General features: G+C 37.1%; 1 long non-coding RNA gene across 1 annotated transcript; it reads right to left on the bottom strand.

Annotated features, from left to right (window-relative positions):
- Window positions 1-1,327: 1,327 nt before the first annotated feature.
- On the bottom strand, window positions 1,328-21,463 carry LOC146545007 (uncharacterized). The gene is made up of 3 exons (XR_014881766.1): window positions 21,326-21,463; window positions 4,491-4,569; window positions 1,328-2,547 (listed from the first exon to the last, which is right to left on the bottom strand). It is a non-coding gene; the product is annotated as an uncharacterized LOC146545007 (long non-coding RNA).
- Window positions 21,464-21,673: the final 210 nt, after the last annotated feature.

Here is a 21,673-nt window from a genome sequence, read left to right as displayed (position 1 = left end):
AATCCCCACTACCAATACAAGCTGGGAGATGAAAGGATTGGGCATAGCCCTGCTGAAAAGGATCTAGGGGTACTGGTGGTTGGGAAGCTGGACATAAGTCAGCAGTGTGCCTTCACAGCCCATAAAGCTACACCTATCTTGGGCTGTATCGCAAGCAGTGTGTCTGACAGGTCAAGGGAGGTGATCCTGTCCATTTACTCTGCACTGGTGAGGCCTCGCATGGAGTATGGCATCCAGATGTGGAGTACTAAGTACAGGAGAAACATAGGTCTGTTGGAGCATGTCTGGAGAAAGACCATGAAAACAATCCAAATGGTTTAACACCTCTCCTACAAAGAAAGGCTGAAAGAGATGGAGCTATTCAGTCTGGACCTGATATCAGGTGACTTAATAGCGGCATTTCAATGTCTAGAGGAGAGCTACAGAGACTTTTTAGTGGAGACCATGGTGGTAGAACAAGGGGAAATGATTTCAAGCTTAAAAAGGGTAGATGTAAGTTGGATATAAGGAAAAAGTATTTTACAATGAGAGTGGTGAGCCACTGGAACAGGTTCCCCAGGAATGTGGTGGATGCCTCATCCCTGCAGACTTTCAAGGTGAGGCTGGATCTGGCTTTGGGCAACCTGATCTAGCTGTGCATGTCTCTGTTCATTGCAGGGGAGTTGGACTAGATGGCTATTAAAGGTCCCTCTTAGCTATAAAGATTCTATGATTCCATGATACAGATCACTTGATGAGGTATTTCTAATCGTTTAGCTTTCCCATTTCTCTCTTTGGCACATTTTGCATGACTCTCTCACATCAGAAGGCATGTTCCTCTTGTTTTCCTAGTTCATCATCAGGATTTAGAGACAAAGGGTGTGGATGCTGAACTCATTTAGCAGGTAGCAGCTATGAGCCCAAAATGCTCATCCAGGTTTGCCTTGTGTTGTATGGCAGTACTATTTTCCATAAAAAGAAGTGCAGTTTTTTAAAGAATCAAGAGAGAAAAGCAAAAAAATTCCAGTCTTCTCTTGAAAATATATTCAAAACCATTAACAGTAGTGAGACTGAGTAGCTTTCACTGAGGGTGCAATTTAAATATTATTGGTTTATTCAGATGTAACTGGCTGAACTTGTTTGGAAAACTTTTATTGTTAGTGATGCAGGAAAAGAAAAGAGCTCAATGCACACATTGAATATATTGGTGGTAGTTAAGCAAAGAAAACCTTATTGCTTATAAGGAGAACATATGTGCTGTGGAATCACAAAAAGAAAGTAAACACTGATACCTACAGTGTTGTGTTTTGTTTTTTTTTTTAATAATGTGTTTCATTTCAAAGAGGAATTGTACTTTAAACGTATTTTATTTTGTCATAGAAGATGCATACATCTTAAATACATTTTGATAGATCTGCACAAAAAATCCTATTGCTTTTAGACCAAGTTCACAAAGATTCACATAGTTCTAACCAATTCTAATATCTTTGAAATAGTACACAAGAATCATTGAAAGCAGTAGTTGTAACAAATATTGTTATGCCATAAATATGAAAAATTAGCTAACAACAGTTGAGCTTCTTTATAAAACCAGACAGCAGAAGTAATAGCAGACTCTGCAATATGTAGGGGCATACATTCTCATCCAAAAAAATATATATGCAAATCCTATGCAGATATAAGGTTTTTGCCGAGTTGTAGCTAAGAATGTATAACAGGTCAGCAACTTGTTTGAAGACAAAGTTGTTAAAGATGATATCAAATGTAATATTTCAATTATTTCTCATTCAAGCAAAACTCAATCTCTCTCTTCAATATAAAACATTTGTTCACTCTACAGGAAACAAACAAACAAATAAACAAACCCACAACTGTTTCGGTACTTTGCAAGTAAAGTTTCAGATCATTCTCTTGGGATGTGTTAGAGCTGGGCTTTAGTTCATGCAGACTGCAGTATAGTCAACTCTATTTCCTGCAAGGGAATATCTGGATAACTAGATGAAAGAAACTCTCTCTCTTTTGTTCAGTGTACCAGAAATTCTTCAGTGAAAAAGCAGAGAAGTTAAAAAAAATAATAATTTCTGCAAGGACTGAGTATCTCATGCTGAAGTATCTCATTGAGCTAAGAATTTTTTCTTTTCTTCTTGGAAATATGAGGTGGAAGTTCAGATTTGCTTTCTGTCTGATTCAAAGTAGGCATCTGATTTAGGCTTTCTAACTTCTACTGAAAAGTGAAACTTTCTCTAGAATGCTGGCTTCCTTAATTCCTTCCATCTGAAACTATCCCACATTCTTGGTCTGTATTCTCAAATTCATGAAAGCAATGGATCAAAATCGTTTTTGACTTGCGCTTGTAGCCCGGAAGGCCAACTGTGTTCTGGGCTGCATTAAAAAAGGGGTGGCCAGCAGGGAGAGGGAGGTGATTGTCCCCCTCTACTCAGCTCTTGTGAGGCTCCATCTGGAGTACTGCATCCAGGCCTGGGGCCCCCAGTACGGGAAGGATGCGGAGCTCTTGGAGTGGGTCCAGAGGAGGGCCATGAAGATGATCAGAGGGCTGAAGCATCTCTCCTGTGAGGAAAGATTGAGAGAATTGGGCTTGTTTAGCTTGAAGAAGAGAAGGCTCCAGGGAGACCTCATTGTGGCCTTCTAGTACTTGAAAGGAGCATATAAACAGGACGGGGAATAGCTGTTTACAAGGCTGATAGTGATAGGACAAGGGGGAATGGTTTTAAACTGAGACAGAGGAGGTTTAGGTTAGCTATTAGGAGAAAGTTTTTCACATAGAGGGTGGTGACACTGGAACAGGTTGCCCAAGGAGGTTGTGGATGCCCCATCCCTGGAAGCATTCAAGGCCAGGCTGGATGTGGCTCTGGGCAGCTTGGTCTGGTGGTTAGTGACCCTGCACATAGCAGGAGGGTTGAAACTAGATGATCATTGTGGTCCTTTTCAACCCAGGCCATTTTATGATTCTATGATTCTATGATTCTATGATTCTATGATTCTACGATTCTATGATTCTATGATTCTATGATTCTATGATTCTGTGACTTGGATACTGTATCTTCCTGGAGTGTAATGTATAGCTCTGGGTTCTGAACTAACAAATATTTAAGTATGAAGTCATCGTGCATTGACACCAGAAGGTGAATTGTGAATGCTGCCCTACCCATTGGCCTGCTGTTTGGGCACTCTACTCCAGAGTCAGATGGTTTTGACTCCAACAACAGAAGATGGGAGTCTCCAAGTGCTACGTATGCTGATAGCTCCAAATACTGCATTAATGGGGCGTCGATACACTTCCATTTCTCCTAGCCTTTCTCTGGCTAAAAATTATTCCATCAGATTAAAATGAAATCAGAATCTCTATTTTTTCATTGCAAAATTACATTTTTAAATGAGTTTCCTAATTTTTCTGAGTTTACTCATTTTTCGGTGGCTTTACAGAAATATCCCTCAAAATAGAGATAGCCTTGACCTTTCAGTCTCTCCTTTTCCAAAGAGACTCTGAAGAAGGCCAGAAAGGGACTCCTCTACTCCTATGGAAATTAACTGTATTGCCACAGTGTGTCTTGTAAAAGAAAAGATCATTTACATCACAGAAACTTTCATGCTTTTAGGGATCAAACAAGTCAGTGCTCAGAGAGCACAGAATTAAAATTAAGCCATGTTCCATACCTGTTCTGTACTTCTGGCTCATAGCTGAAGATCTTCCTTGTCTACTTCAGGCTAAGTGAAAGCATGTAATGCTTGAAAATTCATAGAATTATCTTCAATATACAAAATTAAAGACAGGATTTTTAACTACCAAATTTAATAAGATGCAATGATGACTGATGTGATTTTCTCCTAAAGGTAAAGAAACCTGACAAGAAAGTCTCAATAAGCTGGAACTGATTCTTATTTAACACAGCTGTTTAAATACCTAAGTTTGTTGAATGTGGCACTCCCAGAGTTTACATATTTTGAGATGGAAAAACTGATTCAAATTGGCTTATATTACATGAGAAATATTTTTGCTCAGGTGGACTCAAAAAAGAGTTTAGTTTCTTGTTTTGGTGTAGGAATATAAAAAATCTTTTTAAAAACGTACATTTACAACTAATTATTAATATTTCTATTTGAGGACTAAAATTGCAAAAATGTAAGCAGTAGCCATAACTCTCTGTACCATAAAAAAATCTATTTGTGAATCCTATTAGTAAATATGATGTCCAGTTGGAAATGTTTACAAGATCGGACCTTAAAATAGAAACTCTTATCAGCAGGCTATGTACTTGTGAGTGAACAACTGTAAAAATTCATTAATGATACCAAAATACATGAAAAATGGCTGATATGAGAGCAATTAAGTTCAAATCAAGTGCACTCTTTATTTTACTCCAGGACCAACCTCTTTACTAATAAAAACTTCATGCAGGCATAATGCACTGAGGCTTATGGGTTTTATTCTTTGTTTTGTTTCTCTTATTAAATTATAATGGAGCAATATAGAAAAGGAAGAATTTTCTTACCTTTACCAGTATTGTATCTCTATATAATAGGATCTTGTCGATATTTAAGTTGCCATGGAAGTAACCCCTCTTATGGAAACTACAAGATACAAAGAGCACAATAATACTGTTTGATTGAGCAAATTCTCAGGTACAAAACAGTAGTTTTCAGCATAGTCATCACTATTAGCTATGCATTTTCAGCAGCAGTGAATAAGAATCTGCACGTTGCACTGTTGCAGTCACCACTTCTAAAATACATCACCCACCACCTCTCTGTGCTCATATCAGATTTTCGTTCTCCATAAGCTTTCAGCAAGTATCAATGAATGTCAATGGATGCCATTTTTCAATATGGAGGAATTAATTTCTACACCTTTGCTTTATCCACTTCCATTTCAGATGTCATTTTGTCATACTGTCCCCCTGCTCGAATATGTCACAAGGCAGTTACTGCCATATCACCAACATCCTCTTCTGATGTCACATGTTAAAATGATAAAATAGAAAGCATTACTTTCGGAGCAGCCCTTGTATTTGTAAATGCTACTAAATGAGTTAGAGCTTTGACGACAGAATTATACCCTGATACATTCTTTGAACATTGCTTTGCTGACTTGAGGAGCAATTGACTTAAGAAATAATCACTAGGATGCAAAGCTAGGATTCAACTTGTATACTTGTCTTTCTCTCTTGGATACCAAATACCATGAGCCTGGAGTCCAGCTCTTACATGTCAATACATGTCAATACAAAATGGTCAACAAACCATGAAGGACCATAAATACCTTTTTATCAATCTTTTCTTGTGCTCAGCTTCAGACTCAAATCACAGTGCTGGGGATTGTCAGCATAACCCAGATCCATTTTCTTTTACATTCTGGGTTCCTAACGTCACATCACATGTAATTATTTTACGGCCATATTATTACGTCCCAGAAAGCTTGGGAGCCAGCAATATGGAATCATGGAATCTTTTGAACTGGAAGGGATCCTTAAAGGCCTTTTAGTTCAAATCCTCTGTAGTGACACACACAGCTAGATCAGGTTGCTCAGAGCCCCATCCAGCCTGATCTTGAATGTCTCCAGGGGCAGGACTTTCACAACCCCTCTGCGTGATCTGCTCCAGTGCCTCACCATCCCTACTGTAAAAAACTTCTTCCTTATGTCCAACATAAATCTCCATTCCTTTAGTATGAAACATTTTCACCTTGTCCTATCACCACAGACCCTGCTACAGAGTTTCTGCCCTCTTTTCTTGTAGTCCCCCTTTAGATACTGACAGGCGACTATCAGGTCTCCGCGGAGCCTTCTCTTCTCCAGACAGCCCCAGCTGTTTGAGGACATTCTGAATTAGTGCCTTGTCTGCTGTTAATGAGGATGTATGTAATGGAGATGAGCCTTTGATCTGAATAATTAGTGAAAGATCATTTCCTTTCTAGTTTTCTGGTGATTATGTAACTGAGCCCTATGTGTATTTGAAATCATCAAGTCTTTCTATAATTAAAGCACAAAGTGTTTCTTTTTTTCTCCATGCTTTTCAAATATAGAGTGAATTTGAAACCATTAAAATGAGGAGCATCTTCTGCATCTCACATGGTGTGAAACTCAGGCATTTATAATGGCAAAACATTTTTATGGCTTTTTTTTTAATTTTGCAAATAGGCTTTTTTTTTCTTCTGTTACTTATAATTGCTTCTAGTGCTTATTATAGAAAGATCCAATAAAGGAGAATCTCTTTGCAATTACTCAAACAGCAGACAAATTTTCTAATTAAAAACAAAAAGTCGTGATATTGTAATTGCTCCATTTCCATAGCACATAAGTTACACACAAAAAGAAGTCCTGATGATATAATTATTTCACATATATTTTATAGCATCATGAATGAATTTCTCTTCCACTATCAATTCAGAAATTTTCTTCTATATAATTAGAAGTTATTTTCTTAACCCCTTCTCATATTCACATAATTAGAAAACAGCAAAGAATACACTTCTGAAAGCAGAATATAGTAAAATATATATTCTCATTGTATTCTTCAGTTTATATATAGCACAATGTAATTCATGTCTAAAATCCTTCCACTAAAACATCTAAGATATTAAAAAATAAGCAATAATTGAAAGTAGTTAAGGGTGGTTCATTTTTATGACATTTTACCAGTATTTTTATTAAAATTGAAATTTTAATGAGAAGTACGCTTTCACTATATGGGCATTTATATCCAAAACCACATACATACATAAATAAATTTATAAATGTACAAGTACTCAATGCTTAGCTGATAAAAAGGGAAGAAAAAAAAAAATGTGTCCTTGGTAATTTTTCATGTGTTTTTGCTTAAAAAGCTTCTTAAAAATTCAAAGTTATTTATGAGGACAATACTACATTCTTTTTTTTTTTCTTTTTTTTTTTTCCTAATGTCTCCTAGGAGAAATACATTTTATTTTTCTTGATGAGTAGGATTTGAACATTTAATTATCAAAGAGATACAAATAAAGTTTCATTACTGTGCTCAATTACTGTGTAATTTTAGAGACATGAGAATCCAAAAGGGCAGCTTTTTCTCTAAAGAGAAGACTTCATAGACAACCTGTGTGCAGACCACAGCACTGGTTATCATAGAGATGATGTAAATGGTCTGTCTGGAATGAGATGCAAGTAAACAGCTGGTGCAAAGCTCATGGCCCTGGTATCCAGCCCAGCTGCTTTCTTCACCCTACCTTGCATCTCCCTCCCACTGCTGGGCGGGAGGACCTGAGAACCAGCACCAGCTGTATCCCCACTGCACACAGTTCATCTCACTGCTGCCTCAACCCAGCCTAGAAATGCAGCCAAGGAACAGCTGCTCACCCAGCTCTGTCAAGTAAGGATGCTGGTTGGACTCTTGAGGGATCTAGATCTTGGAACATTAGAGCATTAGAGTAGCTTTTGTCAGTTTCTCCTCACATGACAAGTTCAATAGAGAAATAGGGATTTAGTCAGCTTTTTCCATCTCAATCTGAAGATCATGTGTTTTACTATCTCCATACAACAAATTCTCCAACATGACGTTGGTGAAGTACTGAAACAGATTGCCCAGAGAAGCTGTGGATGCCCTACCGCTGGAGGTGCTCAAAGTGTTTTGAGCAATCTGACCTACTGGATTTGTCTCTGCTCGTGACAGGGAGATTGGAATCAGAAGATTTTTAATGTCCCTTCCAACCCAAGTCATTCTATGATTTGACTTAAGGCACTCCTTGAAAAGGCATAGATTATTCCCTTTGCCCCTCTTGTCCTTGATCCTCTGTTCATCTCAACACAGAGAGACGTTAAGCACAGTGTATTTCTCTCCAAGTTTTGTTTTTCAACTGTACTTAATTCTGCTGTGTTAACACCCAGAAAACAGCAGCTGGTTATAGATCTGACAGAAAGGATCATCTCTTCTACTCCTGTTTATCTCAAGAGAAGCTACGTGCTTTAATCTGGTGCTTGCCATAGCTCAGCATTGCTAATTTATGGACAAATCCTTTCAATATTACATTGCTTAACTTCAGACAGTTCCTCTTCAGTCTATTGCATCTGTCTGTGTCTTGCACAAGAGCTACTGGGCTTTCTTAATGTGAGGCTACTGATCTAATATGCCTCTATGAAGAAATCCTTTGTGTCATCTGTAGCTTATGCTTTTCCTAGGATTTAAGTTTACCTTACTTCAGTTCACCTATTTAGTTCCTCTCTGAGTGGCAGCAAATACTTCTACAATCAGTAAGTTTGTGTTACATCTGTCACACTAAACTTTCACTCCTCACTAATTCTCAGTTTATCTTTACTCAATCAACATTTTTAAAAGCAGCTACACGAGCCACAGCTCTCCAAAAATTAGAAAATTGTGGTTTAAAGTGAAAATGTTCAATCCAGCAAAAGTAAATGGTAAGTCGGCAATCTGTCCTCCTGCCTGGCAGCGGCTGTACAACTAAAATTCCTGTGTCTCATCTGCTGAGCAGGCAAGAATCTTGCCTAAATGAAAGCCAGCAATGGCTCCAGTACTGGTTACCACGGTGTGAGGCTTTTCTGTGCTCTTTCTTGAGAGATTTCTCTTGAGAAAGGAACACACTTTTTTCTGCCTTGTCTGCATATCCACAGAGCAGTGCCCAATCTCCTAAGATCTTGCGTGGTTGGAAAACAGATCTAGAGAAATCATTGCAGAAGAGTTTATGTTTCCTACCACTGAATATGCTACAAAAATGGATGTTGAAGCTTCTGTGTTGCTCTTTCTATGCTCTACCTGCAGCTTAATCTGCCAAAAAAGACAACTGTGGTATGTCTATGTTAGATGGGACTGAGAGCATGAAATTCAAAGTTAGAACAGGGCTTCTCAGAAATTGTGAGGGAAAGATAGGGTAGGAAATATTCTACAAAGTTTTCAAAATTTTGGTATTTCTCCTTAAAGGAACACTGCAGGTATATTCTTAGGAAAATTCTTTTGTAATGATGTTATTGCTATCTGCAAGGAAGCCACCATGAAAGTATGATACTGCTGGCTGCATCCTTCACTTACAATATTAATTACTTTGAGACCTGTCTGATAGATTGGTTCCTGCACTCTTCCAATGCCTAAATGAATATCTGCTTGGAAGGAACATAATTAGGAAAGTGCTAATTGAGTTGTCAAGATTAAATAGAGAAGGGCAATGAAGGAACAACTAGGCAAGATGAAGGCAAGAAAGCTGGTGAGAAAACTAGAGCACAAGGTTCCTGAGGAGCTGCTGAAGGAACTGTGGAAGCTCAGGGGAGACCTTATAGTTTTCTACAACTACCTGAAAGGAGGTTATATTGAGATTGGATCAGCCTCTTCTCCTGCATAACTAATGATAAGACTAGAGGGAATGGCTTCTAGTTGTGCAAGGGGAGGTTCAGGTTGGATATTAGGAAAAATTTCTTCTCTGAAATAATGGTCAGGCACTTGAATAGGCTGCCCAGTGAGATGGTCTCGAGTTGTCATCTCTGGAGGTGTCCAAGAAACTGTAGATGTAGTACTAAGGAACTTTGTTTAGTGAGCAATATTGCTGGTAGGTGGAGGGTTGGACTTGATGATCTTAGGTCTTTTCCAATCTTAATGATTCTGTGAATCAATGAATACAAATCCTTTGACTCTGTCACTCTGCCCTTGAACACCTAGGCTTTCTGCAGCAGGAGAGTGATCAACTGCTACTGTTTAAAATTTTTAAATGTTTTAACATTTAAAACATTGTGCCTTTACTTCAGCTGCTTGCGCATATTTCTTCTGCTCCCTTTTACAAAACTGATGACAAGGGTGAGAGGCAGGGGCCTGCGCACCTGCATAACTGTCCATCTGCCAGGTAATGACCGGAGAACAGGATTTTTCTGATTTGTCCTCGAACTGCTTTCTTGTGTACATGATACTTTTGTTGTTTGCAATTTATTGAAAATGCATCATTTAACTATGGAGAGTGAGTTTACTGTTAGGTACACAAGACAGTCAAAGTATTCATTGTAGCACTGTTCCTACCAGGGTGACTGCCTTTGCAGAACCGCATACACTGATTCTTTATTTGCTGTATCTATTCTGTGAAGAATCTTCTTTTTTTCTTTTTTTTTTTCAGAACTCAATTTAATGTCATAGCAAGAAATATATCTGCATTGCTAGTCCCAGATTCTCACCTCAGCTTTTGGCCTGACAAGCTGCTGTCCTTGCAGTGTTGTCTCCACATCTGGGAGATTCAAATGTGCCTCTAAAGCTGAGTTGCAGTCAATGAATCTCCTCTCAGATGTAAACTGCTTCCTGACTTTTTGTATGGCTTGCAATTAACTTAACCTGCTATTGTTGCTATTGACCAAGCCAGCAGTTGTTACCCATCCTGCTGCTCACTCACTGTCCCAGTGTGTAGAATGTGGGAATGAGTCAAAGGAGTGAAAGTTGAAAACTGTTGGATTGAAAGAAAAGCAAGTTAATTAGTGAAGTAAAGCTATGTGTGCAAGTAAAGCAAAATAAGGCACTCATTCACTGTTTCCCATTGGCAGGCAGATGTTCAGAAGCAGGGGTAGCTTCCCATGAAGCAGGGCACATGTAATAGACACTTAGGAAGACAAGGGATGTAAACATAAGAGTTTCTTCCTTCCTTCTCCTTTCCTCAATTTTTTATTGCTGAGCATGACATATTTTATTATGAAATCTCCCTTTAGTCAGTTTGGATGAGCTGCTCTGTTTGTGTCTCCTCTGAACTTCTTGGGCACATCTAGCATCCTCACTATAAGAGCTGAGTAGGAAAAAGGAGAAATAAAATAAAATGGATAGTGTGCCAGTAGTTCTCAGCAACTGCTAAAACACTGGTGTGTAATCAGTGCTGTTTAGTCACATATCTATCTGATCTATATGGGCTCCTCTAAACAAAATTCACTACATCCCAGCCAGAGCCAGCACAGCAACCCACAAGCTCATCAAGGAGGATAGCTCTTTTCTGATTACAGGACCACTAGGAATTCAATGGAAAAATAATGTGAGCCATGAGATGTTGTCTAAAAATTCAGTGATTTCAAAGGTAAGCTCACTCTTCGATATTGTTAAAAACTTCAGATAGCTGTGCCCAGAGGAATTGTATTGACTAGAAACATCAGGCTGTAGAAATTCTATGACAAAAGGTCTGGAAATAATTCAAATATTCAGTTATAGACTGTCTCCAATTTAATTTCTGCATGCACTGAAGGTGTGTTTGATTTCTTTCCCACTTACATCTACCAGAGAAACTCAAATGTGCCCTGTTAGTCTATAAGGTATGTGTGCCCAGAAGCTCAACAAACTGGATACTTCTGTTTTCGTGAATGGAATTGTTCATATATGTAGAAGGATTGAATACTCAGGATTTTTTTCTTTTCCTTTACAGGTCTAAGAGTTACTAAAAAAACACTACTACTGCTCATAAATTAATATCTAAAATAAGAAATATTCCAAAAATTTCAGAGAAATAGGTTTTTTTTAATTTTTGAAAAATAATTTTCATATACTTTTTCATAATTTGCCTTTATTTTACTAGAAGTTACTTTGACATCTGTTTTAAAATTTTTTTGGTGACTAATCCAGTCTATTAGATAGGTCAGAAGTTGTGGAACAGTGGTTTTTGAATTTACTACTAGTTCAGCTGTCTTTCCCAAGCTGCATACATGTCATGTAATAATCTCTGTAGGGCAATTTGAATCCATGGTTGTGAAAGGAAGTGATTCTTACATAGGCTGCTGAGTCTGCATTGTGAAGGCTCAGCTACACAACGTGCCCTACTGTGTACTGCAGAGGAGGCATGGGATGTCTGAAAAGTTGCCATGTCTTGTCTATGAACTACCTCTGTTCAAGCAATGTGATGTCTGAAGAGTTTTAGCCACAGGAAGGTTCATAAGATGGAGTTAAAACAACACATGAAAAAGGGGTAATTATATGCCTTTATTTTTTTCTCTACAATAAAGTCTGCTTTCTAAAGATACACTGAAAAAAACTAAGGATTGGCAACTTGGATTCTTTTTGTATCCTTACCTTCCCAACCATAACCCCAGTAGCTGATGTAGTTTCAGTGATAAAGGAAAACTAATCAGGGCTTTGCTTCAAGTAAGAGCAGTCATTGAGCCTAGACAATCTGTGTTCCTTTCCAAGGAGAACATTTTGTGGGAAAATCTCTGACAACTGTGGGAGAGATTGAGAGTATGTGTGAGAGAGTTGTGCCTATTTACCACTTCCAACTACAGAACACATAAATATATACTTGTGCACAAACATACAAAGACATGCATTCCTGCACACAGCCTCTTCAGCCTTTTTTTTTTTTTTTTTTTTTTTTTTTTGGCATCTTTCCTAGATATAATAAATAAATCACAAAACAAGACAGAAAATGCTGGTATGGGATAAATCAGTATTTTTCCTCACATTCTCTTGCAAAACATACTGATCCAATCCAAGGACTCTAGAATTGTAATAAACAAATTCAAGGTGCTTTTAAATCTTCAACAAGATAAGAACACATTCAGAACAGAGTGAAAGATACAGAAACACAGATCTATCTAGCATCCAGGCTCCTAACTCCAATTTTACTGAGACATCTGAAGTTTATGGAGGAATTAGAAGCCTAAATTATTTTCTGAATCTGAACAAAAGACATTTGGGACCATCTTAGGCGACAAGATGAAAGCATTTTCCTAGTGGAAGTTCAAGGGAACACTTAAAAACTTTACAAAAAACAAACTATATCACTGTCCAGGTCTGTGTTTGCTTTATGACTATAAGATGAGAAACTCATGTACACTCATATTTTGAACTCAGATACCAATAGGACCCAGCTTTTTCCCTATCTGTGAAAGCAAATGAATAAATAAAAATGTTTATGTATTATCTATCACAGTTTAAAAAGAAATGCATTTGCAGAAATCCATGCCTTATACGTGATCTGGGCATAACTCAGCTATTTCTAGTAAGAAGAGAATACATGACTCTGTAATCAGATCTCTAGGGGTTATAATTCACTGTTTTTTAGTGGATTTTTTTTCTTTTTCTTCCTTCTTTCCCCACCCCCCACATTCAACTGAGTTCTAAGACAAATTTAATTACCAGTGACATGAGTCTAGTGAAATACTGTTGAGGCCAGCATAACAGGTCGGCTGTTATCCTGTCAAGGCCAATTAGGCAAAAAGTTTTTTCCCCTTGACATTTCCAAAAGAGAAAAAGAAACTAACTTTATTTGACAAGTGCTAGTAACTACTATGAATCACAGAACAGAGAAATTTTTAGTAGTATTTAAGCTGGACACTGGACACAATCAGAAAATAAAATTCTGTGTCTTTCACAAGGTAGGTTGCATTTTTATCTGAATGTGTGTTTGAGGTGAACAGGAGGAGCTATAAATCATTTCTCAGAAAACCAATAAATAAAACAGACCTTAGTGAGTTGCAAAGGATATATTTACGGAGATACTAACCTTCAAACAATGAAGGAGTACAATAAAGAAAAAAATAATTTGAGGTCTTCACACTCTATCTGTGTCACAATACATGAATCAATCATGCATCCTTGCATGATACATTGAAGAAAGGAACACGCTTTTGTTGGTCCATGTTTATATTAATTACATCACAATTATTATGTAGGGGAGCTGTTCAAGTAAGCTTATAGCCATGGGATTGGAAGTGGTAATAATTAAAGCTGTGTTTTTTATCCCCACTTCAGTCTGAAGAGATTTAGACAGGGTGAATATTGCTTTCAGTAAAAATAGTCAAATGTTATCTCTTTTCTCCTATGGACAACTGACGAAGTCTTACACCTGTTGAATATGTTGCATCTTCTGTAGCATGTGCATCAGCACCTGCAGCAAGTGAGTAAAAGGTGTCGTCTGGCCTGATTTGCTGCTACTTATAAATCCTTTTTATTCATCTTACATAGTAGCTGAGAGACCGAATAGCATAATACAATGAAATAAATAGAATCAGATATCCCACATGACTATTACATTACTGAATTCAAGGATTTGATGTTTATCCCAACGAAGCCAAGTAAGTTTATCCATCAATACTAAGGCCAGCAATGAATACACACTTGTACCTTTAAAACAGAATTTAAAATGCATACTAGGGGATGTATCATCTATATGAAACAAACTGACAATTGCCACTTGAGACACAGAGAAACATATATTAACCTATCTAAGTATGCAACAAAAAGCTATTTATATGAAAGGCCATACTTTACAAGTGATGTTAGCACAGTAACATGAGAAACAGAAAAAGGACCCATGAAGAATTGGATTACTGCATATAGGCTGGTTCCTGTCAGCAGAGCTGGAGAATGAAGCATGTGAACAGATGTGCTGTCAATAAAGCAAGTGCTCTGGGATATTGATAACAGATATAGTGATTAGCATGAATGTAAGAGCTGAAAACCTCTCAAATTATTTGTGAAAGAAAACAAAAACACAAGGCTATGCCTTCTAGTCTCCAAAGAAGTATGTTAAGAAAAACTTGGCTTGAATGAGAAGGCTATACACTCCAGAGCAAAGCTGAGGACCTGCACCTGTTTCTAGCAGCCAAAAAGTTCTGCTGCTTTTTGATATTCAGAGATGATTAGTTTCACAGTAGCATTGGTCTGAAGGTGCAAATGTGGTTTCTCCTCTCCTCTCCTCTCCTCTCCTCTCCTCTCCTCTCCTCTCCTCTCCTCTCCTCTCCTCTCCTCTCCTCTCCTCTCCTCTCCTCTCCTCTCCTCTCCTCTCCTCTCCTCTCCTCTCCTCTCCTCTCCTCTCCTCTCCTCTCCTCTCTCTCTTCTCTCGAGCACTCACCTATAAAATCCACTCTAAACATGGGCCTTTTAGTTCCTGAAGCAAAAGAGAAGTTGTAGAATAAGCAAGAGAAAAACTTTCAAAACTCCTTTAAAAAGTTAGAATCAACAACTTTCAATAAAATTGAATATATGTTGCACCAATAAATGGTGCAACATCTGTTTGAACGAATAGGCTTATGCCTGACTATTAGCTCACTGGTGTTATTGTAAATATCCACATATTACCAGTCAAAGTACTTCCACTCAAGTGTGGGCGAAACATTTAGATCATTCCAGCTGATATATTTGCAATTATGTATCTCTTTGGCTGATATTAAATGGATAGCTACAAAAAGTAAATAACTTCAAAAACCATTTGCAAAAATTTTACATGAATTAATAAATAGATATACCCTTGCACTTCCCAGCTAATGTAATATCTTAATATTGAAGATTATAACTTGTGAAGATAATGAGAAAAAGTCACCATTACTTTAGGATGGTGCCTGACCTAAGCTTGTAAATATGTATTAAAAACTGTATTCCTCATTATCTGTGGAATGCAGGTTCTTCTGCTTTTTATTAGCTTTAACATTTTACACAATTGAAAGGGCTGAATCATTCAATAAAAGAAGCAAAGTATGCCTCTGGCTTTGCAATAAATTTACTTAGCTAAAGTATTCTACACAGCTTTGTTTATTGTATTATAAAAAAGCGTGCAAACTTGCAACATTTTCATTATTTGTCACATTTATTTTTCTTGCCACATTTATTTTTCTTTACCTCCCTAATTATCTGTAGTTTTGGTAGATTAATTCAGAGTTATTGATATAATTAATATTTTGCAACTTGGAAATATTATTTATGACAAATTAAAGCCTTTTAATCACTGTGGATTTCCCTTTTTACTCCTAGAGTATGCACATAAAATACAATATCCTACATTCATAATGCTCTGATAAATTAAAAAAAAACTTCAATTCAGTTGCCTTTTAAATAACCTTCAGCTGAAGACAAATGACACCCTAAAGACTGTTCATCCTGACAATATGTAGAAACATACTTTGATAAACTGTCCTCTATAGAGTGATCCTGAGCTGCAGATTTAAAGTTAAAACAGGTTGAGAGGTATCAACAAAAAGAAGACAATTTCCACATCCTTTTCTGTCCTATGAACCAAATGAAACGTGCTTTATGCCATAAACTCCAAGTGGAAGTTTTCTTCTTGTAGAGATGCTTTAGGGTATCTTTAGACCGGATATTAGGAAGAAATTCTTTAAAATGAGGGTGGTGAAACACTGGAACACGTTGCCCAATGAGGTTGTGAATGCCCCCTCCCTGGCAGCATTCAAGGCCGGGCTGGATGGGAGGGAAGTGTCCCTGCCTATAGCAAGGGGGTTGGAACTAGATGATCTTTAGAGTCCCTTTCAAACCAAAACATTCTATGTTTTTCTCTTGAGTACTTCATATATCGTCAGTTCTGATAAAAGATATAGCTTATATATGTTTTAGTTTCATCTGGGATGGAATTGTTTTCTTCAGAGTGTCTGATGTTATGTTTTGGTTCTGGGAGAAAAAACAATGTTGATAACACACCAATGTTTATAGTTGCTGCAAAGCAGCATTGTACAGAACCGAGGCCCTTCACTGTGAAGGGCCCACTGAGCTGGGAGTGAACAGAATCAGTAAAGCTGACTTAAACTTGCCAAGGGGATATTTCATAGCATATGGCATCATTCAGAAAGAGTTTTAAAGTGTGTGGGGGAGTTCATCTAGCTCTCTTCTGCTGCTCAACAGCTGGCTGGGCACTGGTCTGAGATGGGGTGAGCGTGAGCAATTACTTATTCATAACTTGTTATATACAATCATATATATATATATGTAGTCATGATTATTACCCTTTTCCTTTTCTCTATCTCAGTAAATAGCTATATCTCAACCTATAAGTTCTACTTTTCTTTTCCAGTTCCCTCCTCCATTCCACTGGGAAGGGAGGGAGGGAGCAAACACTCAGCCACCTGCCAGTTTAATATACACAACAATATACCAATAGACTCAGCTTTAGCTTTATCCATGAACTGATTTTGGAGATGGAATTTTATTTTTTCATGGAGGAAATATCCTCACAAAGCACAACTATGCGTTTGGATATTTAATAATGCAGAAGGAGAGATGTTGCCTAGGACAAAGCTAAGAGAAAAGAGTGAAGAGATGGAGTAAGATCCCCTTTCTCCCTCAGCCATAAGGCATCTCCTGGGAGGGATCAAATGGTTTTTTCTCTGTGACGGCAACTAAGGACATGGCAAATCATGAGGCACTGAAGAAATGGAGAAGAGTTCACCATGACAAAAAAAACAAAAAACAAACAACAAAAAAAAAATACAAAACCCAAACTTTTCAATGAGATCTGAGTGTAAAACACCTCCCCCTTGCCTCTCATATCCAAGTTTCTGTGGAAAGAAGGCCTCCAGGCAGAAGGAGACTTTCAAGAGGTTGTCCAGATGGACATTAGGAGGTCAGATCAGAATTGCAAGATGCTAAACTGGCTGTAGTATTGTTGGCACACTGCAATGCAGAACTGCATAGGCAGTACTGTCATTTAAATTTTCTTAATGTGACTTCCCTTTGATTTTCCCTTTTAGTGGTGATTTTTGTTTTTATTTTTTATATTCTAAATGTGTTAATATTTGGATTATTATTATTATTATTATTTTTTAATATACTATATTCTGTTTCTCAGTTACCATGTTCTGAAGTAAATCTCAGCAGAGGATTCAAAATAATCATTCAGAACTGGCCAGAAATATTTGGAAGAAGAAGGAATAATAATAATAAAAAAAAATTATGAAAGAAAATACAACATACATCACAAGGAGTGGACATAAGAGATGCCTAAAAAGAACTGTGTCCCATATGCTGGCAAATAGAGAATAGAGAAGAGGCAAGAAAAGAAGAAAATGTAAGAAGCTGAAGAAAAACATTCGAGCACTGTAACCCTTGGTGGATCACAGTGACCTGTTCTACCAAGATATCTGTGACATTAGGATTATGAAATCCAAAGAAAATAAGCACTCTATCTACTGAGAGTGGAAGTGGCAGTTTGCAGAGATGAACCTGCCAGTCTCTCTGAAGAAACTGTTATTTTACTAGTACTGAAAATTCTTACTTTTTTTTTCCAAATATCACCAGCTCAGCTACTGTTCTTCTTTTAATCTTTCACTCTCAGACAGGTCACTAAGATAGTAATAACAGTGAGCAGAAAGCCACCCTGGAAATGAAAGAGGCAGTCATGAACTTTCATTTAGGTGCTACAATCCCAACAGGTAGTCATTTCTTGTAAGGCCTCAGCCTTTGGTGATTTAAATCAAATGGCATCACTGATTGCATGTCAACACACAGTGGAGAAAAATAAATCTGTTCTCTTGGTCCAAACAGTTGGCAGACACATAGAAAAGTAAAGAAAACTAAAGAAAAATATGTCAGAAATACATTCATAACAGGCAGGAATTCCTAAAGAGAAGATCTGATTGGGAATGTAATCATTTTTCATCTTTAATAAAACTTCTGCACGTTTAGACAAAGGTTTCTTGTATAAAACATGTCAAATGGGAAGAAATTGAAAAAAGAAAAGATATAAGGACAAACCTTGGACAGTACAAAAAGCAAATAAAGTCTCAGCTCTTCATCTGGTTTAGATCATTACAGATCCAGAAATATGCAGTGAAATTTTGCAGATTTATACCAGGCAAAGATCTTTATTTTGAAATACTTGAGTAAAAAGAAACTAAGACCTTTTTAGGTATAAAGTAGACAAGTACTACATATAAAAAGAAACTCTGAGACACACAGGTATACAGAAATTATAAAAATGTACAGAAGGGTATTTGACTTTTAGTCAGACTCCTCAGTGACATCATTAAACAGATGAAGATAAAAATTTAAGAAATTAACAAATGCATATAACTGTAGACCACCATAGGAGTACTTTTTTTTTTTTCTTTTTTTTTTTTTTCTTTTTTTTTTAAGATTTCAAAGGTGGCTCAGTGAAAGAGTTGACTTGATTTTATAGCCAACTAACTATTATTTCATTGTTTGGCTGTTGCTGTCTCTTGAGTGTTTGAACACGAGCATAAAAGCAGAATTATCTGAGTAGGCAGCAATATTGTGGCTCTCCCAGGTGCTTTATAGCCTTATTAAAATAATCTCATGATGCAACTTATTAAATTATTTCTTCCCTTTGGACTTTTCACATTTGTTTCTTCTTACACATCCTAGATATTGGGTAGTAACAAGTGATTTCTGAAACACTCTGTTTTCTTGCCGTCACTATTTTACTGCTGGTATTTTAACAAGCCAATTTGTCTTGTGATAGCTATATTTCCGTTTTTTTTTTTGTTTTGTTTTTGTTTTTTTCAAATAAGAAGGGGAAAATATTTTAATTAATTTGTTTATTATTGCCAACTGAAACTCCTCAGGAAGGGAAAAGGAGTTGTGTAGATGACAAATTGTGTTGTATACAACTTTTCCAGACATTTAACTAACTCCTTTAAAGACAAAACAAAGGTTTATACACTAAAGTGAGGAAGAGAGCAGAAGCCAGTGTGAAGTCTGCCAGATAACTCTTTATCCAATTAACCTTAAAATCATTAGATACCATGGTAATGAGAGTCTAACATAGATTGAACCTAGATATATAAACTGTAACAACTACCTGTTCTGCTACCTGTTTTCTAAAGGTCTATGGGTCTTAATGATTAAATTATGCTGCATAGTTAGAGGTTACAAAAATGACTTAATTATCATCTTCTGTTTTTAGCATTAGATGGATCTGAATAGTACTAAAAAATAAACTATGTACTGCATGTGAACCCTGCAAATATCCTGTTCAAAATATGTTCATATCTTTTGTTCCTGTGAGTATCTCAAGCTCTTTCTAGTGTTACAGCAGACACACTGACACTTTTTCAGCAAACAGTAGTCCTCAGCATTATTGTTCATAAGAACATGACAGTACTTTATTTCCTGTGACATCTTTTCCTCTTGCACTTACAATGGGAATATTTTTGCCTTGTCACTTTTTGGATGGTTGTGACAAAGGGACTTGTGTCTTTGAGCCCTCTTTTCCTCTTTTAATTCTTACTGAAGCTTGAATGTTAAGCAAAAATAATTTCTTCAAGCGCTACTGACAGCAACATAAGAACACCTCATTCCAATAAAATCCGAAGAAAGACCAAAGGTGTCTTTTTTTTCTGATTACTAATGAGATTCTGATGAAGTATCTTTCTGTGATAAATCTATCATGAAGGACAACTGTATCCCTTTATGTCTACTCCTAACTTTAACATATGCAAAACTACAGATTAACAGGGTAAATCCTTATTGATAACTCACACTTTGGTCTTCATCCTTTTCATACCCACTTGAACTGGAGCAGAAAATGTGCACTCAGTAGTCAGTATCACTCAATAGGCAATATCTACTGGGTATTCCTGTCAACAAAGGAGAGCACATCTAAAAATTACCTCATCATCTCCTTTTCAAAACAAACAAACAGGAAGAAAAAAATAACCTGCCTTGAAATATTTTTTAATGCAGGCCTTCTCTGTTGTGGTGTGCAATTACTAATATTTCATTCAGAACGTTATGTTCATCAGTTTGTTAGCTCTACATGATCATTTGCATTCTATGAAGCTATCGGTAGCTGGCACAGGTGTCTGAACTTCAGCCTAGGCAGCTCACACCAAGTTCTTGGGCAGAGCAGTACTACTCCAGGCTTGACTGCACACTGCAACTTCTCTCCTTCTCTCAGCATTGACCTCATTCCCATTCTCAGGGCTACCATAGACCCAGAGATGCTTTTTATTTTCTGTTACAACCAAATGAGAATTAACAGGCCATTTGAAGTGTGTTCATAGATGAAATGAAAGAGGGTTACTGAATAAACAAAATCTTTACTTGGAAACAGTCAGACTTTATCTAAATGGATACTATGCTCTGAGTTCACTAAGTGGATGAGGATTAGGTTCCGAGTTCACTAAATGGATATGATTCTGTTAGGCAATTTCAACTGGGATTTTGACAGAGATAAGTTTGGTCATATTCTACAATTAAGCCAGGAGATAATATATATATTTAAAGCCCTAGTGTCATGGAATCTTGATTACAGGCTGATTGCCCAGCCACAGCAATGATTTCACTAGAAACTTTTGGCTGAAAAGTTAAAAAGAAGCAATCAGAACACCAGGAGTAATGTGGGTAATAGGTAATTATGTAGTGTATACACATTTTTAACCCAAGGTCTAAAGATGCCTCTACAGCAATTATATTTTTACATACATCCACATCTTTTGCATAAATATATTTCACTCCACAAAAACTAGTAAATCTGAAAAATTAGTATCATTTTTTACTAAGGCTGATTTAGAGCTCTTCAATCTTGCTGAAAATCCTCCTCGGTTTCCTAACTTTTCCTTTGATTTTACTGGAAATGAATGACTCTACTTCTTCAGAGAGTAAAGAAGCACATGAAGGAAGACACTTAAAAGAGAACATTACTTCTTGTACACACCTGGTTTACAATGATGTAGAGCAGAGCTTTTCTTCAGTAATGCCCAGGAAAGTCTTCAGGCTTTGCCTCAATATTTCTGCTTTCCAACTTGTTTCAAAAGAGATTTCTTCCTGTAATGCTGGTTGTTGGTGAGGGCGAAATCAGAGTGGCAAGAAGGCCAGAGAATCTGAAAGATCTTCTTGAAGTTTAGCAGATTTTATACCTGTCTTGAGTAATCCTAGCAATGACACATTTGACTGTGGCTTTGTGGTTTCCTGTGATGTTTCCCAGACTGAGGCCACCACTACTGTAAACCAAATGAACCAATCAGGCTCACAGTTTACTAATAAACACTATTCCAGGAGAATA

The sequence above is a fragment of the Meleagris gallopavo genome, chromosome 2, assembly GCF_905368555.1.
Source record: "Meleagris gallopavo chromosome 2, MGAL_WU_HG_1.1, whole genome shotgun sequence".
Classification (NCBI taxonomy): Eukaryota; Metazoa; Chordata; class Aves; order Galliformes; family Phasianidae; genus Meleagris; species Meleagris gallopavo.
The sequence above is the reverse complement of the archived record's forward strand: the minus strand, read 5'-3'. Positions and strand labels throughout refer to the sequence as shown.